The sequence below is a fragment of the Mobula hypostoma genome, chromosome 16, assembly GCF_963921235.1.
Source record: "Mobula hypostoma chromosome 16, sMobHyp1.1, whole genome shotgun sequence".
Classification (NCBI taxonomy): domain Eukaryota; kingdom Metazoa; phylum Chordata; class Chondrichthyes; order Myliobatiformes; family Myliobatidae; genus Mobula; species Mobula hypostoma.
This window is the reverse complement of record NC_086112.1, coordinates 57,701,023-57,722,689: the sequence shown is the minus strand read 5'-3', so window position 1 is coordinate 57,722,689 and position 21,667 is coordinate 57,701,023. Positions and strand designations below refer to the sequence as shown.

General features: G+C 37.8%; 1 pseudogene; it reads right to left on the bottom strand.

Annotated features, from left to right (window-relative positions):
- Nucleotides 1-14,300: 14,300 nt before the first annotated feature.
- LOC134357493 (growth factor receptor-bound protein 14-like) lies at nt 14,301-16,403 on the bottom strand (annotated as a pseudogene).
- Between the last annotated feature and the right edge of the window lie 5,264 nt (nt 16,404-21,667).

Below are 21,667 nucleotides of genomic sequence, written 5' to 3'. Positions count from 1 at the left end.
TGGTGTACCTAATAAAGTGGCCACTGAGTGTTTGTGAGCCAATGACAACTATTGTTAAATTGTGTGAAGAAATGACTGCCCTCTTACAATTCCAGTATTAACCTACATGGATTCTGTACTTGGAAATGAAAATGATTTGAGTTTATGTTTGTGGAATAGAGGAAAATAAAGGTGCATGGCTTCATTCTTAGTAGTTGATAAATCAGAAGATGTACGAGTTGTGAAATTTGAGAAGAAGAGTTAGATACACAATGCTAGTGGCCATGTCCTCTCTAATGGTCATTCTAATAGTAACGAATACTGTTTTCTCCATGAGGGTTAGGAAACACAAGCCAGCCTTTCCCTCTGTAGTTCATTCTTGCCATGTCTGGTTGTGCACCACCTTGTTCAACAAGAGAGATTTAAGTGTGTCAGTGAATGTTTTCCAAAGCTTTTGGATAATATAACTGTCGTAGTTGAAGAGTTTGCCGTCTGTACAAAAACTGAGATGTGGATGTGAGGCTTACAACAATGTTAAGTGTATAAGGGTAGATGAAGCATATGAATGCTAAGTAAGGGTGCTGATTGATGGAAATCATGAGTAAGTTGAGCACTTTATTGGTAATGACCACTCATAGGAGATTACTGAACTCTTGTTCCAATGCATTTATAGCTACACTCCTGGCAATGACCGCCATTTTCTGGGGCAATTCTCTTATGACTAAGTTATATTCCAAATTTGCTGAGGTTAATTCTAACCATCACAATGTGACTATTTCTGAATCTGTCAACATGACCATGTGTTAAAAACTTCTGCTTTTAACTGATGCTTTTAGCTTCCCCTTAACCTTTTGAAACAGGATAATGTTGTTTCCAAAATTATTAAATCTTTACGGAGGATTAAAAAAGCCACTTCATACCTAAATACTTTTAAAGGAGAAGTTTGTCTCAATTCAATTTTGACAAACAAATATTGTTTTTGTTTGTCCAAAATTAAAATGAGACAAATGTTTTTGCTTCAAGAATATTAATGCCTAAAGTTTTTGAACCATGCATTTGCAGTCTTTGCTTTACTGATGAAAATAATCATGTGTAACCGCTACAATTTTATGTCTAACCTGCATAAGCAATGCAATAAAAATATAGAAATCAGCTGATATATGTAATTAAATAGCTATTTCTATTTTACATTTGTAACATATTTAAGCTTTTTGCTGCTTGAATATAATTTTACCTGTTTTTATTTATCAAACGTTAGGGGTAGCTAAGCTGATTTTTAATGCACGCATGTAAATGTGTTTATTAAAATTACAAGTATTTAATGTAAAAACTTACTTTTTATTTGTTTTTAATAGCATGTCATTCACAAGCTACTGCAAAGAAGATCTTCCTGGATACAACTGGTGCAACAAAACTTCGGACAAATAAAACAAGCTTAAATCTTTTATCAGCTGTTATGTAACATTCAGATTGAACCGTTGTTGATAATATGAAAGACCATAGTAGTATTGTAGTATTGATGCACCAGATCTGAATAACTGCTTTAGCTTTACTTCAAGTGTGTTTTCAACTAATCGTTGGTTTGCTTAATTAGTGAGGTTGGATTAAGACATTACAATGTCAATATAGAATTCTAGGAATTGCATTTTAATGCTGCACCAATAGGGGAGAAAAATCCTGATGGTTTCTTATCCCCAAGAGACCTAATTACTGATTAATGTTAGTTGGCAAAAGACAACAGGCTAAACCAATGGTAGATTGTCAGCTCAGCACTCTTCAGGGGCCATTCAATTCATAATCCTTTCCAACTAAATGATTTGCTGATCTAATGTACCAACTTTAATGCATAGCTTTTTTAGGTTGCTCTCCTTAAAACAAGGGCATGCATTTCAGGCTTATTTATGGACTGTCAGACAAAGAATGGAATGAACAGCTCATTTAATTCGCATCAGTACCAAAAGCCAAGAATATCTCTTTCCCAGTCCTTAGTAATTTATAGCATCTGCAGTTAGCTGAAAAGCTGACTGCCCAATTTTCTCTTATCTCAATCTTATTTTTGTCCACATACTTCAAGCCAGAATATTAAAACTATAATGACATTTGCAGTACTGATTCGATTAATTTATTTTGCCCTCCTTTTTCAATAACTTTAGGGAAATTACAGGATTTTATTTTCTGATGACTTAATTGATTTGTTTTGTATCTTGAAAATTAAACATCTTTCAGGGCCTAGTATATTTCAAAACAGGCACATTCAGAGTCTGGTGCAAGATTTAATTTATTGTGGTTGGTATTAAGATATTATGGTTTGAAATACAAGTGCTATTGCAAGTGGGATGTGGTAATGCCCAATTCAGAACCAGTAATGTTGCATTGTGGTTCATCCTATTTTCTGGTACAATAGTTTCTGGATTTCTCTTCTTTAATTGTAGGCATAAAGAGGTTCTGCAGATTCTGGAAATTTTGAGCAACACACACAAAATGCTGGAGGAACTCAGCAGGTCAGGCAACATCTATATCATAAACTAAACTGCCCCTTCCTGTCCAGTCCTGATGAAGGGTCTCGGCCTGAAAGACTGACTGTTTATTTCCCTCCTTAGATGCTGCCTGACTTGCTGAGTTCCTCCACCATTTCATATGTTTTCTAATTGTGCAGTGCAGGACTTATGGAGCTAAGATCTTCTCCATAAATTGTGCATAATTCTTGTGAAGTACTCAAATATTGGGCAAAATTAATTTACATTAATTGTATTCACCCGTTTGGTGTGCATTGGAGGGAGGGATAACTAAAGGGAACCATCATTTGTAGAAGGTTATTAAACTGGTTATCAACTACTTAAGCTGGATTTGTTACTGTTGTCTTCAACATCTGTTTGAAATGTGATCAAGCGAGTACAGGAGATCTCAGTGAATAAATCTTTGCATTTTTTTTTCTTCTTGCCATCTGTGCTAAGTATTTCACTCCCAGGGGATTAGTAGCCTTATGTGTGGTTAACCATCTCAGTTGGAAGACTCCAATCAATTTGTCAACTGGATCTCATTAGAAGGTTACATACCAAATCAGGATGTCAGCAAGAAGGCTTGGACATCAGATACAGATTTATTTTATTTGACTCTGATATACAAGGAATCAAGATGAAATAGATCCCTCTTATAACCAGCTGATTTGAAAGTAGTTCTTTGAGACCAGGTGATCAGTGTGGAAGGAAGGACAATTAATATAGGAGCAAGGCAATACTGTACCCACGAAAAAGAAAGTAATGGATTTCTGCTTGTCTGTATTTGCCTGGTCTTAGAATGGAATTGCAGATTTAAAAACAAACTAGGCAGGCCAGAGTGATCCTGAATTTTTTTATTGAAAGAAAACACCTATCATCTTTGTGTACAAGATAATGAGAGGCGTTGATTGTGTGGATTGTCGGAGACTTTTTCCCAGGGCTGAAATGGCTAGCATGAGAGGGCATAGATTTACGGTGCTTGGATGTAGGTACAGAGGAGATGTCAGGGGTAAGTTTTTTTTTGCAGAGAGTGGTGAGTGCTTGGATTGGGCTGCCGGCAACGGTGGTGGAGGTAGAAATGATAGGGTCTTTTAAGAGACTCCTGGATAGATACATGGAGCTGAGAAAAATAGAGGGTTATGGGTAAGCCTAGGTAGTCCCAAGGGAAGGACATGGTCAGCACAACTTTGTGGGCCAAAGGACCTGTATTGTGCTGTAGGTTTTCTATGTTTCTATCTTAGAATTAAAAAAAAAACAGGAATGGGAATGGGCTAGAGTTGATTTCTCAACCTGCTCATACCTGATACATCCTTAACATAATTACCCAACTCTGTGACTCCTGTGTGGTACAAATGTTTGTCAATCACCACCTTGAATTCACCCAATGACTCCTCCTCCACAAAGGCAGAGATTTCCAAAGATTCAAGACCAACTGAAAGAAAATTCACCCTCATTTTTATCTTAATTATTCTTACCCAGACACAGCAGACGCTGAGGGTCGAATCAAAAGTGTATTTATTTGTCTTGTACTGTATGTCTTTATTACAACAATCAAGTACTGCAGGACTATCCCATTACTGAGTTGCTTAATAGCAATGGAGCTGGAATTATTGTATACCGTTGTTTTGTTGTCACCTGGACTTGTTGCATACCATAGGACCGTGCAATGTGCGAGTAATAATAGAGAAGTACAATAATTTTCTAAATGGTGAGAGAAATGTTGGTATTCAGAGAGAGCAGATACGAAAAATCAATAAGTTGCCATGCAAGCAATGTGGTAGGCAACAGCATTCTGGCCTTTAGTGTAGGAGAATTTGAGTACAAGAGTAAAGACATCTGACTGTTGTTATATAGGGTTTTGATAATGTGTGCTACACAGCAAGTTCTCCCTAAGAAAAGATAAACTTTATAGTATGTTAGAGGGAGTGAAATGCAGGTTCAACAATTTGATTCCTTGGATGGTAGGGCATGTTGATGGCGAGAGGATGGCAGAATTGTCCTACGGGGAGAATTTGAGTGGCTTAGGCATATACCTTCAAGAGTTTAGGAGAATGGGAGATGTTCTTGTTGAAGCATGCATTAGTTTCATAATTTCCCCCTACCTCTGATGTCTAAACTAGATGTCACAGGCTTAAAATGACAGAGATGACAAAATTATCACGAAGAGGCAAATGAAGTGTTGGGGTTTTCTTCCCAAGAGTGCTTCAGAGGTTCAGTTACTGAGTAGATCCAAGATAAGAATGAGTAGGATTTTAGCCAAGGAGGGATATACGACTATTTCAAGAAAGTGGTACTGTGATCCTAGGTCAGCCATGACTTTAGTGAATATTGGAACAGACACAAATTGTTCAAAGATCTGTAACTGTTGCCATTCCTTACCTTCTTATGTTGGTCATATCGTGCATGCAAAACAGATGATCCCAGTAATTGATTAAATCATTGGATAGTCCATTATTGCATGATTACTTTGGGGAGCCATTTTTTTTTTTACAAATCTTTTCTGTTAGCAGCCTGTCTGACTACTGCTAACTTCTGTCTGCATGATTTTCTGCCTCCCACTTAAAGGATGGCTCACAAGCATTATTTTCATGATTATCTTTCACAGCAGCATGTTGATTAGAGTTGAAAACCTTCTTTATTCCACCCCTTACCAATGGAACCTCTGGTATTAACATTTGGTTGCCATAACCCTTTTTTTCCCAATCCTGAAAACTTTATTCTACATCTGACATTGAATCCCTGTTTTTAAACTAACCTACTTCCCGAGTCATATTTTTAAAGTCACGTATTTGATTTGTGCCTCATGTGATTTTCCATTTCATTAAAGTCAATGAAGCATAAAGTCAGTGTGTAAGTCAGACACCTGTCCAAGTGTGCCACATTCTCACCAGGTGGAATAGGTTAAAAACCTAAAGGATGTGGAAAATTGCCGTCATTTTCTCTCAAAGCTAGAATGAATATTGAACTTTATCATTTGGTCTATTCTACAAAGCATTTCAGGAACAAGAAGAACATAAAATCTTTTTAAATGAACAAACCTTGCATTATGCTGAGAAATCAGCTGTTTGCCTTGCAAGCACACCAGTTTTCATGATACTGCAGAGCTGTTGCTTACTTCGTCAGTTCCAGAAAGCCATGTTTTAACTCACCTGACCAACTATTGATTGTTCTTTGAAGACTGTGTTGCTTTTGATATGCAGTCAGTGATCACTTTATTAAGTACAGGAGTACACCTAAGAAAATGGTCACAGAAGTGAAATCCAATGTGATCTTCTGCAGCTGTAACCCATCCTCTTCAAGGTTCGACGTGTTATGCATTCAGAGATGCTCTTCTGCACAGCACTGTTGTAAAGCGTGGTTATTTGAGTTACTGTCACCTTCCTGCCAGCTTGAAGCAGTCTGGCCATTCTCCTCTGATCTCTCTCATTAACAAGGTCTTTTTTTCCCACAAAGCTGCTGCTCACTCGATGTTTTGTTTTGATTCTCGCACTATTCTCTGTAAACTGTAGACAGTGTTGTGCATGAAAATCCCAGGATATCGACAGTTTAGAGATACTCAAACCACTATCAACAATCATTCCATGGTCAAAGTCACTTAGATCACATTTCTTCCCCTATTCTGATGTTTGGTCTGAACAACATCTGAACCCCTTGACCATGTCTGCATGTTTTTATGCATTGAGTTGCTGCCACATGATTGATTGATTGATTAGATATTTGCATTAATGAGCAGGTGTATCTAAAAAAAGAGGACACTGAGTGTTGTTATATACCCATAGGGTTCATTTTTTCTGTGGACTGTTACTTTTAAATGGCGAGAGAATGAGACTGACTTTTGGGGCACTGTTGGATTTCTACTGCAAAATTGCTTGGTTACTATGGTGAGAGAGGTGGAGTTGTTTGATGGACAATGAATGTTTATGGTTTCTCGCTGCTTGTTTTGAATAAGCAAGGTCAGATGATCCTCTTACAGACACACACAGGCACACTCAGTTCAGAGTCGAGATGGTTTCGATCAATGAAAGACACCAGTGAGTGGGGTCGCTGGTTTAAACTTTCAGTAGCCCAAAAGGGGTGAGTTGAGATCAATAGACAATAGACAATAGGTGCAGGAGTAGGCCATTCGGCCCTTCGAGCCAGCACCGCCATTCACTGTGATCATGGCTGATCATCCACTATCAGTATCCAGTTCCTGCCCTATCCCCATAACCTTTGATTCCACCATCTTTAAGAGCTCTATCCATCTCTTTTTTGAAAGCATCCAGAGACTTGGCCTCCACAGCCTTCTGGGGCAGAGCATTCCATATATCCACCACTCTCTGGGTGAAAAAGTTTTTCCTCAACTCTGTTCTAAATGGCCTACCTCTAATTCTTAAACTGTGGCCTCTGGTTCTGGACTCATCCATCAGCGGGAACATGCTTCCTGCCTGCAGCGTGTCCAATCCCATAATGATCTTATATGTTTCAATACGATCCCCTCTCAGCCTTCTAAATTCCAGAGTATACAAGCCCAGTCGCTCCAATCTTTCGACATATGACAGTCCCGCCATCCTGGGAGTTAACCTTGTGAACCTACGCTGCACTCCCTCAATAGCCAAAATGTCCTTCCTCAAATTTGGAGACCAAAACTGCCCACAGTACTCCAGGTGTGATCTCACCAGGGCCCTGTACAGCTGCAGAAGGACCTCTTTGCTCTTATACTCAATTCCCCTTGTTATGAAGGCCAGCATGCCATTAGCTTTCTTCACTACCTGCTGTACTTTCATGCTTGTTTTCAGTGACTGATGTACAAGAACACCTAGATCTCGTTGTGCTTCCCCTTTTCCTAACTTGACTCCATTTAGATGATAATCTGCCTTCCTGTTCTTACCACCAAAGTGGATAACCTCACATTTATCCACATTAAACTGCATCTGCCATACATCTGCCCACTCACCCAGCCTGTCCAAGTCACCCTGCATTCTCATAACATCCTCCTCACGTTTCACACTGCCACCCAGCTTTGTGTCATCGGCAAATTTGCTAATGTTACTTTTAATTCCCTCATCTAAGTCATTAATATATAGTAAACAGCTGCGGTCCCAGTACTGAACCCTGCGGTACCCCACTGGTCATGGCCTGCCATTCCGAAAGGGACCCGTTAATCGCTACTCTTTGTTTTCTGTCAGCCAGCCAATTTTCAATCCATGTCAGTACTCTGCCCCCAATACCATGTGCCCTAATTTTGCCCACTAATCTCCTATGTGGGACTTTATCAAAGGCTTTCTGAAAGTCCAGGTACACCACATCCACTGGCTCTCCCTTGTCCATTTTCATAGTTACATCCTCAAGAAATTCCAGAAGATTAGTCAAGCACGATTTCCCCTTCGTAAATCCATGCTGACTTGGACCGATCCTGTTACTGCTATCCAGATGTGTTGTAATTTCATCTTTTATAATTGACTCCAGCATCTTTCCCACCACCGACGTCAGGCTAACCGGTCTATAATTCCCTGTTTTCTCTCTTCCTCCCTTCTTGAAGAGAGGGACAACATTAGCCACCCTCCAATCCACAGGAACTGATCCTGAATCTGTAGAACATTGGAAAATGATTACCAATGCATCCATGATTTCTAAAGCCACCTCCTTAAGTACCCTGGGATGCAGACCATCAGGTCCCGGGGACTTATCAGCCTTCAGACCCAACAGCCTATCCGACACCATTTCCTGCCTAATATAAATTTCCTTCAATTCATCCATTACCCTAGGTCCTTTGGCCACTGTTACATCTGGGAGATTTTTTGTGTCTTCCCTAGTGAAGACAGATCCAAAGTACCTGTTCAACTCATCCACCATTTCCTTGTTCCCCAAAATAAATTCACCCGCTTCTGTCTTCAAGGGCCCAATTTTGGTCTTAACTATTTTTTTTCCTTTTCACATACCTAAAGAAGCTTTTACTATCCTCCTTTATATTCTTGACTGGTTCACCTTCATACCACATATTTTCTCTGCGTATTGCCTTTTTAGTTACCTTCTGTTGCTCTTTAAAAGTTTGCCAATCCTCTGGCTTCCCACTCGTCTTTGCTATGTTATACTTCTTCTCTTTTATTTTTATATTGTCCATTACTTCCCTTATCAGCCACGGCCTCCCCTTATTCCTCTTAGGATCTTTCTTCCTCTTTTGAACGAACTGATCCTGCACCTTCCACATTATTCCCAGAAACACTTGCCATTGCTGTTCCACTGTCATCCCTGCAAGGGTATTGTTCCATTGAACTTTGGCCAGCTCCTCCCTCATAGCACCATAGTTCCCTTTGTTCAACTGTAATACTGACACCTCTGAGTTTCCCTTCTCCCTCTCAAATTGTAGATTAAAACTTATCATATTATGCTCACTATCTCCTAATGGCTCCTTTACCTCAAGGTCCCTGATCAAATCTGGTTCATTGCGCAGAGTATTGATAAATGACTCTCACAAAGTACTGCAACTAGAAGAAGTTTGCAAAGAACAAGGAGGGAAGAGAAAGGTTTGAAACAGAAGAAACCTACTGATAAAGAGATCACTTTTTGGACTGTCTTCCAAGTAGCCCGAAAGGGTGAGTTTGATTCCATTCGAATGCGGAAGTGTGATTGTCGCATAGTTAATCCACAGGAGTGGGTTCTTTGGTGAGGGGAAAACCTTTGTAAATACCACGTGTGTGTTTACCCTTTGTCTGGGTGTGGTATTTCACTGGAAGACAGTACCCCTGTGGCAAATCACTGTTGGAGTTATTTCGTATGTCGTGGAACTGGATAAGTGGCTATCACGTTGTGTGTTTGGGGTAACCAGGTGGAATCTACTGGTGTGTCTACCCTTGCTTGGGTGGTGTTTCCCGTGAAGATGGTCCCATTTGTGATAAGCTACTGTTGGTGATACTACGTGTGAGGAATCGGAGGACAATGGGAAGATGGACAACACCTGTTTATTTGTTTTTCTCCTATCGTAGATTTCACCTAGGATTACAAATATCTCCCTCATAATAACAATAACAACTCTGTCCATTTGAACTGAACTTCCCTACGTACCATCATAAGACTTGAACTCTTGCCATCTGAGCTTGAATAAGTTTGGGAACTTTATCTCTACACCTATATATGCATAATACTGCTCACTTTGATCACCTGGTTAAGTTACTATATTTAGTAGTTGCTAATAAAATAGTGATTGTTAACAGCAAAACCGGATTCCAGGTGTGTTCTATAGCTGCTGATACTTTTACAGTGTTGCATGCATGTAACAGTGTGTGTTAATGCCCAATATTATACAAACAAGAACACACATATTAAAGAACCAAAAGACACCTATTCAAAATCTGTAAAAATAAACATTATTGGCTTCATAAATAAACTTGGAAATTTTATTTTACTTTAAGACTAACAGCCCAAGTTTCTCCATTAAATCTAGTGCTCAAGAAACTGGATTGTGCAGTGTGTTTTTAAATGGTACATGATTCAATTTCAATGAAATATTAATCAAGAAGGAAGACCAAAGACATTGCAACTTCCTGAAAATTATTTCCACAAAGCTGTGTGTCCTCTGTTCGTCTAATGCATAGGGGAGCCTTGATGTATGTAATGTAATATAACAAGACATGCACTAGGTTGAGATACTACCTACAGGATTTCAGTTCACATAACCTTTGCCATTAGACAACCTATGCAAAGGCAGGCTTGTGAGGATTGCTTCAATGTTAAGTTCAGAGATTCCAGCTTGAGGAGATCCCTGGTTCTGAGATCCAGATCTCAGATAGGTCTTTAAAATTCAGCCTTTGCAAAAGCCACCCACCCCACCTCGAGCCATCACCACTTTCCTTATCCCACCAGTCATCCTAATCTCCAGATAGCAGCGTCACCGAACACTGGGCTTTATGCCTGATTTCTTCTCTATCATTGTCCTCAGATCTTCATCCCTGATCATTGATTCCTCACCTCTTACCCATCTACAGAACCTGACACCAATCCACCATCAGCAACACAACCAGATCCCAACCTGACTCCCTGAACTCCCTTCCCTCATCTACTCATATTGTAAAAGTAAACTCAGATATGAAATCCCGTTATTTTACAGTACAAATGTTCTGGTTTGTGTAATGATTTGGCTGTACCATATTTTCAAAGTGATAGTGATTTGTCAACAAAAATTTCAATCAGCCAGTTGTTTAATGAATCAGTTGCATGTTTATCTCTGAACTGTGAGTTTAAAATTTACTTCATGAAATTACACAAAAAATTCAAGCTTGACACTTTAGTACAATCCAATTTGAGATACCATATTTCAGAAGTAGATTTTTGAACCCAGGTACTATGTGTTCTTTCTTTCTTTATCAATCTTTTTATTAATTTTTAAAAAGTACATATATACAAACGAGAGGAGGATTATCTCAGATATCTATAGCCCTTCCATTTAAGCAAAATGGCTCTCCTAGCCAATAAAATTGTAAAAGCTACTATCGGTTGAGCGGAAACAGGTACATATCCTGCTTCCGGCGGAATGATCCCAAAAATTGCTGTAAATAAATGTGGTTGTAGGTCCAAATTCAAAACTTTTGTTAAAGTTTTAAAGTCATCTTTCCAAAAATTATCTATCTTGATACAAGTCCAAAAGATATGAGTTAAAGTAACCACCTCAATATTACATCTGTCATAAATAGGATTAATATTGGGAAAAATATGGGCTAATTTTTCCTTTGATATATGTGCCTGATGTACTACCTTGAACTGGATCAAGGAATGATGGGCACAGGTAGATGAGGTATTTACCAAATGAAATATCTTATCCCATTGATTATCTGAAAGTGACTCTGGAAATTCCAATTCCCATGCACCTTTAATTTTATTGTTAGATACCTTTCGCAAATTCAATAACTATTTATAAAAGATAGCTATCAATCCTTTTTGAAATGGTTTAACCTGAAAAAGAGTATCTATCATATTGGGTGGATAAACAGGGGGAAAATTTGGAAGTAAACTATGTAAAAAATCCCTAATTTGGAAATATCTAAAAAAGTGTGCATTAGATAAATCATATTTGTCCACTGAGTGAAAGACATTAAACAATCCCCCATAAACAAATCCAAAAAAGTTATTATTCCTTTGGTTTTCCAAATTAAAGGTCAGATCGGAAATTGATGGTTTAAAAAAATAATTAAGATGGATTTTACTAGAAAGAACAAAGTTATTAAACTCAAACAATCTATGAAACTGAAACCAAATTCTTAATGTATGTTTTATAATGGGATTGAGGTCTCGACTACCAAGCTTAGAAAGCAAAAAAGGAATAGAAGCTCCCAGTAAAGAGGCCAAGGAATACCCCTTCACCGAGTTTTTCTCCAAATCTAACCATAAAGGACAATCACGTATGTCTGAATAATGAATCCAAAATTAAATATATCAAATATTAATTGCCCAGTAATACATTCTAAAATTTGGCAAAGCCATACCACCCTGCTTTTTTAATTTCTGCAATAGAGGTTTACTCAATCTAGGATTTTTATTATTCTAATATAAGATAAAGTTTTAGAGTCTGTTCTATCAAAAAACCGTTTAGGGACAAAGGAAGGGATTGCTTGAAATACATATAAGAACTTCGGTAGCACTATCATTTTAATAGCATTAATTCGGCCAATTAAAGATAATGTCATAGGAGACCATTTAGAAAGTATTTGTTGCGTGTGTTCAATTAATGAAAGAAAGTTATACTTATACAGGTCCTTAAATTTTTTGGTAATTTTAATACCAAGATAAGTAAGGGTATTTTTTGAAAATTCAAGCAAACGTGTGTGTAAGGGAGGAGAGAGAGCAGCGCGCCGCGCGTGCGCAGCCCTCCGGTGAAAAATGATATCATATCCGTTAAATAGGGGCCGTGGACAATTCTGATTTGATGGAGACGGACGTGAAAGCACAGAGGAACATCTGGAGGAATTTCTGAAGCGCTCGTTCACTGCTGTCGTTACTGCACGCTCTGGAATCTTCCAGAGGGAAGGCCTCAAAATCCCTGGCTTTGCCTGCTGTTGGCGACTGAGATTGAGGTCGAATCGTTCGGACAGAGATGGCACTCAGTACTCGGTGTCGGAGAGCTGATTCGGAAGCTCGAAGTTTTCGGATGACTCAGAGACGGATTGTGGTCGGGCATGGCAGGGAGAGTTTTTCTTCCTTCTCCTGTCTGTGTGAGATGTGGGACATTTGAGAGACTTTGGACTTTACTGTGCTCATGGCCTTCTTCATCAAGTTATGGTATTGTTGCACTGTTGTAACTATATGTTATAATTATCTGGTTTTGTCAGTTTTGTCAGTCTTAGTCTGTCCTGTGTTTTGTGATATCACACCGGAGGAAATATTGTATCATTTCTTAATGCATGCATAACTAAATGACAATAAAAGAGGACTGTGTGTCTTCATGATCTAAATCTAAATCTAAATCAAACTTTATTCACGTAGAAAATGTCAAAGAAACATCAATTTGCATTTAGTAGAAAATAGTTCATTTGCAGCTTGATCTCTCACTTACCCCACAGATAAATCAGAACACAGGTTTTCACAAAGTCATTAAAAATATTTCCCTAAACAGATATTCTCAGAAGAACAACCATAATTGACTTCTGTGAAAATAGTACATACAGTACACAAAATAATGCAAGATTTCTCCATTTCCTGAGGTTTCAAAGACTAAAAAAAGTCAGATTTACAAGTTTACAGGAAGCAGCAGGTCAATTTGCCTTTATACAGACAAAGTACATCTTCAAATTTATGCTTGGGAAATAATTTCAGTAGAGCTTACTGGTATCAAAAAGTCTGTCAGGAAAGGGAGCAGACAATATTTAATGCAAAATTGTTAAAGTTACAGTACTTTCATTAACAAGCTTTTAATTTGATGAAACCGGTAAGTTTATAGAGACTGGTTCCTCGTCAATTTTAAAAGCTTGTTAAACCAGATCTCAGCCAAACGCTTTAATGGAATGGATTGGCAAATCATATTGGACACGAGTCTACACATCATGATCAAATAATAAATTCAAGTTAGGCCCTATTTGGCAATGAAAGCTACAAAACCATATTCATAAAAGGTACAATCAGTTATTGCAGTCAAAAAAATAAACACTACACCAATTTACCAGTTCAATTATTAGAACAAAATGTCTAAAGAATTGCCCACAAAACTCACCTTCCGTACTTGAGGTACAGTGATAAAATAGGCATGCAATTTTGGAATTTTCTGAAAATGCTTGCTATTTAAATTTCAGTGCAAAATAATGCTGGATGAATTTCACTCATCTTCACACACAATATCCAGATAATTCAATGCAAAATTCTGTACGAAAATTAGTATACTAAACTGAACCTATATTTATTGTTTTTTTGCTTTATGTTCAAGTATTAAGAAAATGGGATCTTCTGTTTCTGTTGCTTATTTTTATAATTGAACACATTGCTCTCTTGGCAAGACATCATGTTCCAATAAGGATGGTGCACAAATATCAAACAGTAAACAGTGTTACCACAATAAAAAAACATGTCAGGCAGGCAGAGACCAATCTCAGGCGGCACAGATCTTAGTAATGCCACAACAGATTTTTTGTATTGTCCACCCATTACAAGCAGCACAGTAAAACACTGATTTCTTAGGCACAATGAGGTTCAAAAGTCAAAGATCAAGTATTGAGTAGCATCAATCTAACCATCCAATTCCACAGGTAGTCTTCCTTTGGTCTGAGGCACAGTGCACACTGTCACAATTATCTTCTCACAGTTGCGGCGTTTGTTCAAAGCACGTACTCAAAACAACTCTGGTGAATGAATGGCTTCAGATTAAAGTGCAACTCGGGCACAGACATGTTTCAATTTGCAGGGTAGCACTTCCTTGTTAAGGTGCTGGAACTCCACAAGCTGAATAAGGTCCGAAAATTTGGCGTGCCCCTCATCCATTGTATAATATACTCTTCCATCTTTTTCCAGCTGAAGAATCTGTAACTGCCTTATCTTCCAAACATAGAATAATGACAAACTAAAACTCTTCAAATTGCTTTGACTGTTTCTCACCAAGTAAACATCCCATCCACAAACCCTTGACGTTCCAGCGTTTTTTGAGCGTCATCTCTGGAGAGACCAGGATGAAAGCAAATCTGTGCCTTGGGAAGACCTTGGCGTGAGGAATAGCTCTGTGCCAAGGCTGGACTTCCAAAGGGGTTGATACGATGGTGGCTTCTCCTCCTCCATGTCAATGCCTCCTCCGCAGCAGCTGAAAGTGCCTCTGTAGGATTATCAATTATTCTTCCTTGGCTTCCAGAGAACTCCATTGCTACTAGAGAACTTTCTGAGCTACTTCTCACTGTTGAACTCACTGATCCACACTTTGGCTGTGGTGGCATAAAGTTTTGAAAGAGTTGTAATCCAAATTTAAAAAGTTGAATTGCTGTCACCCAGCGTGCCCTAGTTTGTTCATCGTCTGCACAAGACAACTTCAGGTCTTGGCATCTCCCGAGTTGTTATACTTGATACAGAATCCAAACTTCGTCGGAGCTCCATAGGTCTTCTTCACTGACAACAATATGTACACGTTGCATTCACTAAACTCAGCGAAAAACTGCAGATGTCTCAGTTCCTTTGATGTTCCTTTGGTAGAAAACTACAATTCAGATCGTCGCAAGATGGAATAGTGTTTTTTCCAACTCTTCTTTCCTTGCTCTCTACTTTGGAGATGTCCATGAATTTCAGGACACATTCTTGAACTCATGAACTCCTGTGTCATCTATGAATAACTTAAAGTTTCTTTTGTTTCATTGCAACTAGACACCGTGCTTTCTGGGAAATATGTTGGATTTCCAAAGTATTCATATTTGGCATTACATTTTTTGAAGTATAATCTACAGTCTGTATCCATCGCCCAACTTGGTTGTGCCTGAATCACTGATTCATGACCTTCTATGATTCTTTCTATGCCCATATGAGTCAATTGCTTAGTGATAGTCCAGGAACCATCATGAACACATTGATTTTTCGTTATTAGCAGCTGACACAAATCTTGAGGTGCAATGTCACTTGGCACTTCCAAAGGGTCACTGCTGCCATCTTCATTAAATACCTTAATTACCGGAGTACTGGGCTTTGGTGCAGACAAGGAACTTTTGGGACGTACTGAAGCATGTAATGCAGCAGAAGGGCTTGGAATGGATGATGCCGATGCTGTTCTTGCACTGGATGGTGACAATGCAACTTTAGCACTGGTTGGTGAAACTGCCATTTTAGCACCCTCTTTCACACTAGATGGTGAAACTGTTGCTTTAGCACCTTCTTTTGCACTGGACATTGCCGCCGCTGTTTCAGGACCCTCTTTTTCACTCCTGCTTTGCTGGGACTGAATGCTTGGTGCTGCTTGAGTTGGGTCTAGATTGACTAGATCACTTGTAGCATTGTCATTTTGAGCTGAACTTATTTCTAATTTCTCCAATTCTTTCAATCCTTCTGAAGTTTCTATTTTTTCCAAAAGGCCTCAGGATCCACATTATCATTCAACGAAATCCAAAGGGTCTTGCTTTCCGTAAACTTATTTTTAGCAATGCTAAAAGGAATTTGATCGTATTGATCCAAGTAGTTATTAATAAGAAATAACTCACTTTTGTGCAAATTTAATTTATATCCAGAAAAGCTACTAAATTCAGAAAATATAGATAACGTAGAAGGAATAGATTTCTTAAGATTTGAAATATAAACTAACAAGTCATCAGCATACAACGAAACCTTATGCACTTTATCTCTTTTAATACCTTGAACATTGTTGGAGTCCCGAAGGGCAATAGCAAGAGGTTCTAAAGCCAGATCGAATAACAGCGAACTAAGAGGACAACCCTGCTGGTTACCTCTGTATAGCCTAAAATAAGGAGATTTTTGATTGTTAGTTATAACTGCTGCCATAGGAGCTTGATAGATTAGCTTAATCCAGGAAATAAAACCTGGACTAAAATTAAATCTTTCTAAAACTTCGAATACATAGGACCACTCTACCCTAGCAAAGTCTTTCTCTGCATCAAGGGAAACAACACATTCAGATTTTTTAGATGGAGAGGAATGAATAATATTCAGTAATCTCTGAATATTAAAATATGAGTATCTGTTCTTAATAAATCCAGTTTGATCTTTATAAATAACCTTAGGTAAAAGATTCTTGAGCCTGTAAGCCAGAATCCTAGAAAGAATTTTAGAATCCACATTTAATCAGGAAATTGGTCTGTGTGAAAGAGGCACATTCAGATAAATCTTTTTCTTTTTTGGGAATTAATGAAATTGTTGACTCATAGAAAGTTTCCAGAAGTGTCCCAGAGGATATAGAATCAGTGAAAGTTTGGCATAAATGTGGTGTGAGTATTTCAGTAAAAGTCTTAAAAAATTCTACTGTAAATCCATCCAGTCCTGGAGCTTTACCTGATTGAGAAGAGGATATAGACCTTAATATTTCCTCTCGCTTAATAGGCGCATCTGATGTATTCATATCTTGAATAGAAATTTTGTGTATATTCAATCATTGCAAGAATCTATTCATAAAAGTTGTATTGTCTGGAAAATCAGATTTATAAAGGTTCGAGTAAAAATCCAGAAACATCTTATTAATTTCCTGGCAATCTAACTTTTCGGTTCTATCAGTTCTTCGTATTTTCAAAATTTGTCTTCTAGCTATTGATGCTTTAAGTTGAGTGGCCAACAATTTACCTGATTTATCCCCATGTATATAAAACTGACTTTTAGATTTCAAAAGTTGCTGCTCAATGAGAAAAGTCAAAAGCAGACCATAGTGTGTTTGAAGTTCCACCCTTTCTTTATATAGATCTTCACTGGGTGTTACTGAGTAAACTTTATCTTTCTTTAATCCTGTTAGTAATCACTAAAAGTTATGCTTTAGTTTTTCTTCTTAAAGTTACTGAATATGAGATTATCTGTCCCCTAAGAAAAGATTTCATCGCATCCCAAATAACCAAATTTGACATACCCTCAGTTGTATTTAATTCAAAAAATAGAGAAATTTGCTCTTTAATAAAACTTACAAATGCTGAATCATGCGGCAGTGTAGCATTAAATTTCCACTGAGATGCATTCCGTAGGTTATCAGGAAACTTCAGTATTAGTTTCCTGGACACATGATCCGAACACGCAATAGCGTCATCCGCACAGTCAGCAACAAAAGGCACCAGTCACGTATTCAACAAAAAAAATCAATTCTTGAATATTTATGATGTACATGTGAAAAAAAAAGAAAAATCCTTATCTTTAGGGTGAAGCAATCTCCAAATATTGATCAGACCATATTCTAGTAAAAAAGAATTAATACAGGTCGCAGCCTTATTAGGAAGCCATGGATTGGTTGATGATCTATCAATCGAAGGACTGCGACAACAGTTAAAGTCACCGCCCATGATCATTTAAATTTGGCAACGCAGAAAATAACTTCTTAAAAAATTCAGGGCTATCTACATTAGGTGCATACACACACACACACACACCAAAGCTACCTTTTGACCACATAACAAACCAGTAACAATTAAGTATCTTCCAATTGAATCAGTGATAGTACTAAGATGTTTAACACTAGTCGTAACATATTATTTGGTTGGATCTATCTTTTTTGAACATATCTATTTTTACTAAATGAATTTAAGATGGCTGCTGTTAACTGTCTTTTAACCTCTGTTAGACATAATATGCAAGCAACTTAAACACTTAATCCTTGGCTGGGAGTCATTTGTAGCTGGATCATTGAAAGTTCAATCTGCATTTTATGACTGCCTAGACATCGTTTTGGCTGTTTTATTTTCTCCTTTAGGATTTGTAAGAGTTTAACACTAGTCGTAACATATTATTTGGTTGGATTTATCTTTTTTGAATATATGATCAATTTTTATTAAATGAATTTAAGATGGCTGCTGGTAACTACATTTTAACCTCTGTTAAACATAATATCAAAATATTTGGAATTTGTTTATTTCTTCATGAATGTGTTTTCGGGCTTTTTGGGGAGGATGGGGCTATTAGTTTAGGTTTTTTTGACTGGGCAGTCCTGAGAGATTTTCCTGTCAATCAAATTGTTTTTTTTTGTCTCTGATCAAATTCATAATTTGTTCTTCCCTGCGGGGATGGTTTGTGCTGGCGCACTAACTTATTTTATTAAACATTAAATTAAAGCCTTATTATGGATATTAATAAAACTATAATCTCTTGGAACCTGAATGGCTTGAACCAACCTATTAAGCATAGAAAGATCTTTAAGAAACTAAAAACAGTTCAAGTTGATATTATTTTTGCGCAAGAGACCTATATCCGTAGGGAGGATGAAAACTGTTTTTTTAATTTTGGAGGATTCTCAGTTTCACTCTTCATCAGTAATTAAAATTAGAGGGGTATCTATTTTTATTAATTTTAAAACCCCTTTTGTACATCTTAATACTATCTGTTCTAAATATGAACATAATGATATCTTAATCCTCCATAAAAGAGGGAAATGGGTACCATCCCCAATACCCTAGTCACTATTTATCCTCAAACTTTCACAGATGACTTAGCCATATTGCATTACTGTTTGTGGGTACTGACTGTACCTTACTGTACCACTGCACTTTTATGCATGTGCTTAGAATTTGTGGGTTAAACTTCACAGAGCCACTGGCCAATGTAAGTCCACAACTATGAAGTTTCCTATTGCAATCTACACCTGGATAAGGCCAAAGTCAGATCTGCGAGGTTATAAGAGAGAAAAAGCATTTCAAGTCAATTTGCTTTTTATTGTCATTTCGACCATAAACTGCTGGTACAGCACACAGTAAAAACAAAACAATATTCATCCTGGACCATAGTACTACATGAAACAACACAAAACTACACTAGACTAAGTGAGACAACACAAGGCTACACTAGACTACGTAATACAACACAAAAACTACACTAGACTACAGATCTACACAAGGCTACATAAAGTGCACAAGACAGTGCAGGGCAGTACAATAAATAATAAACAAGACAATAGGCACAGTAGAGGACAAATTACAATATAATATTAAATGATGTAGATGTCCATCTAGACTCTGAGTATTAAGGAGTCTGGTGGCTTGGGGGAAGAAAATCTTGCACAGTCTGGTCGTGAGAGCCCAAATACTTCAGTACCTTTTGCCAGATGGCAGGAGGGAGAAGAGTTTGTATGAGGGGTGCGTAGGGTCCTTCACAATGCTGTTGACTTTATGGGTGCAGGGTGTGGTGTAAGTGTAATGGCAGGAAGAGAGACCCCAATGATATTATCAGCTGACCTCACTATCCACTGCAGGGTCTTACGATCCGAGACAGTGCAATTCCCGAACCAGTCAGTGATACAGCTGCTCAGGATGCTCTTGATACTCTGTAGAATGTGGTGAGGATGGGGGGTGGGAGATGGACTTTTCTCAGCCTTTGCAGAAAATAGAGACGCTGCTGTGCTTTCTTGGCTATGGAGCTGGTGTTGAGGGAAAGTCATTAACAAGATTAGAAAGTGGAGAGGTTTGGGCATAAATCAGCTGATGAAGATCAATTGTGTGAGGCTTGGGATCATTGCTTGGAGGCAAGAATGAGTAATTAAGTATTTCTTATGTGTTGGAGCACATATATGGTTGGGTTGAAGATCAGTGCTGGTATGGCCATTGGGAGGGGGAGTAATACAAGGGCAGGGGACAGGATGAGGAATATTTTTGGAAATTCTTGCCATGGGTGGTGCGATTCCAAAGGAAAGTCAGGTAATGAGACCACACAGGGTTCTAGAATTGGGTTATGATTGCTGCGCTGGAACTTGGCACTTTGAAACTTGTTCCAGCATGCGTAGCCCATGTCTAGAACTGAAAATTCCAGATTGCATCCAGGCATGCATTGTTCTGAACTAGATATTGCTCCGTGTATCAAGAATCTCGGTATATTAAATTTTAGTTCTCTTAGGAGCCTGAAATAAAATCATGAATTCACAATCCCTGTAATAACCCCAAATTTTACACTAATGCCTTACTTTTCATAAAAAATGAGATTAACATGAATTTGTGGCATTGCCTAATCCAATTCAGTGAGATACAACAGCATTTTACTTTAAATATTTACCATGAGGTATTGTGATGTTTTGAATCTACATGTACATATTTAAAGTATTCTGTTAAAGAAGGTATTTGAATATTTATACAAGCTAAAAAAAATTTGGCCTGTCCCATAAAACCCTCACTAATTTTTATAGACACACCGTAGAAAGCATTCTTCTAGGGTGCATCACAACCTGGTATGGAAGTTGTCCTGTCTAAGACTGAAAGAAGCTGCAGAAGATCGTGAACACAGCCCAGCACATCACGCAAACCAATCTTCATCCTTGGACTCACTTTACACCTCACGCTGTCGGAGCAGTGCTGACAGGATAATCAGGGACACGACTCACCCAGCCAACACACTTTCGTCCCACTTCCCTCCAGGAGAAGGCTCAGGAGCTTGAAGACTCGTACAGCCAGATTTGGGAACAGCTTCTTTCCAACTGTGATAAGATTGCTGAATGGATCCTGACCCAGATTTGGGCCGTACCCTCCAAATATCCGGACCTGCCTCTCGATTTTTTTTGCACTACCTTACTTTCCCTTTTCTATTTTCTATTTATGGTTTATAATTTAAATTTTTAATACTTACTATCGATTTGTAATCCAGGGAGCGCGAAGCGTAGAATCAAATATCGCTGTGATGATTGTACGCTCTAGTATCAATTGTTTGGTGACAATAAAGTAAGGTAATTTTTTAATGAATTATACAGGAATTGCTGATTGAACCACAAATTTGTATTTTCTACTGTTTGCTTCACTTTCTCAAATAATAGTGTTTTGTAATGTTTTCATGTATCCTGTATATTATATAAAAGTTATGTAAAAATAATATAACCTAAATTTAACCTTTCTGATCCTCAGATATTGCTGTTTTAAAGATGCAACAGAGTTTTGAAAGTACGAGAGTTCAATAGATTTTTAACAAACATGCACTGTGTTATAATGCCAACTGGAATAATTGAATTTATTCTCCTGAAGACAAATCAAATGAAATACAATAATAAAAAAATATTATTTTTTAACTTCATGCAATTTTATTCTTTATTTATTCTGAACTGTTTGCATACTACATTAACAAAATCAAAATACGGTATTCTAATT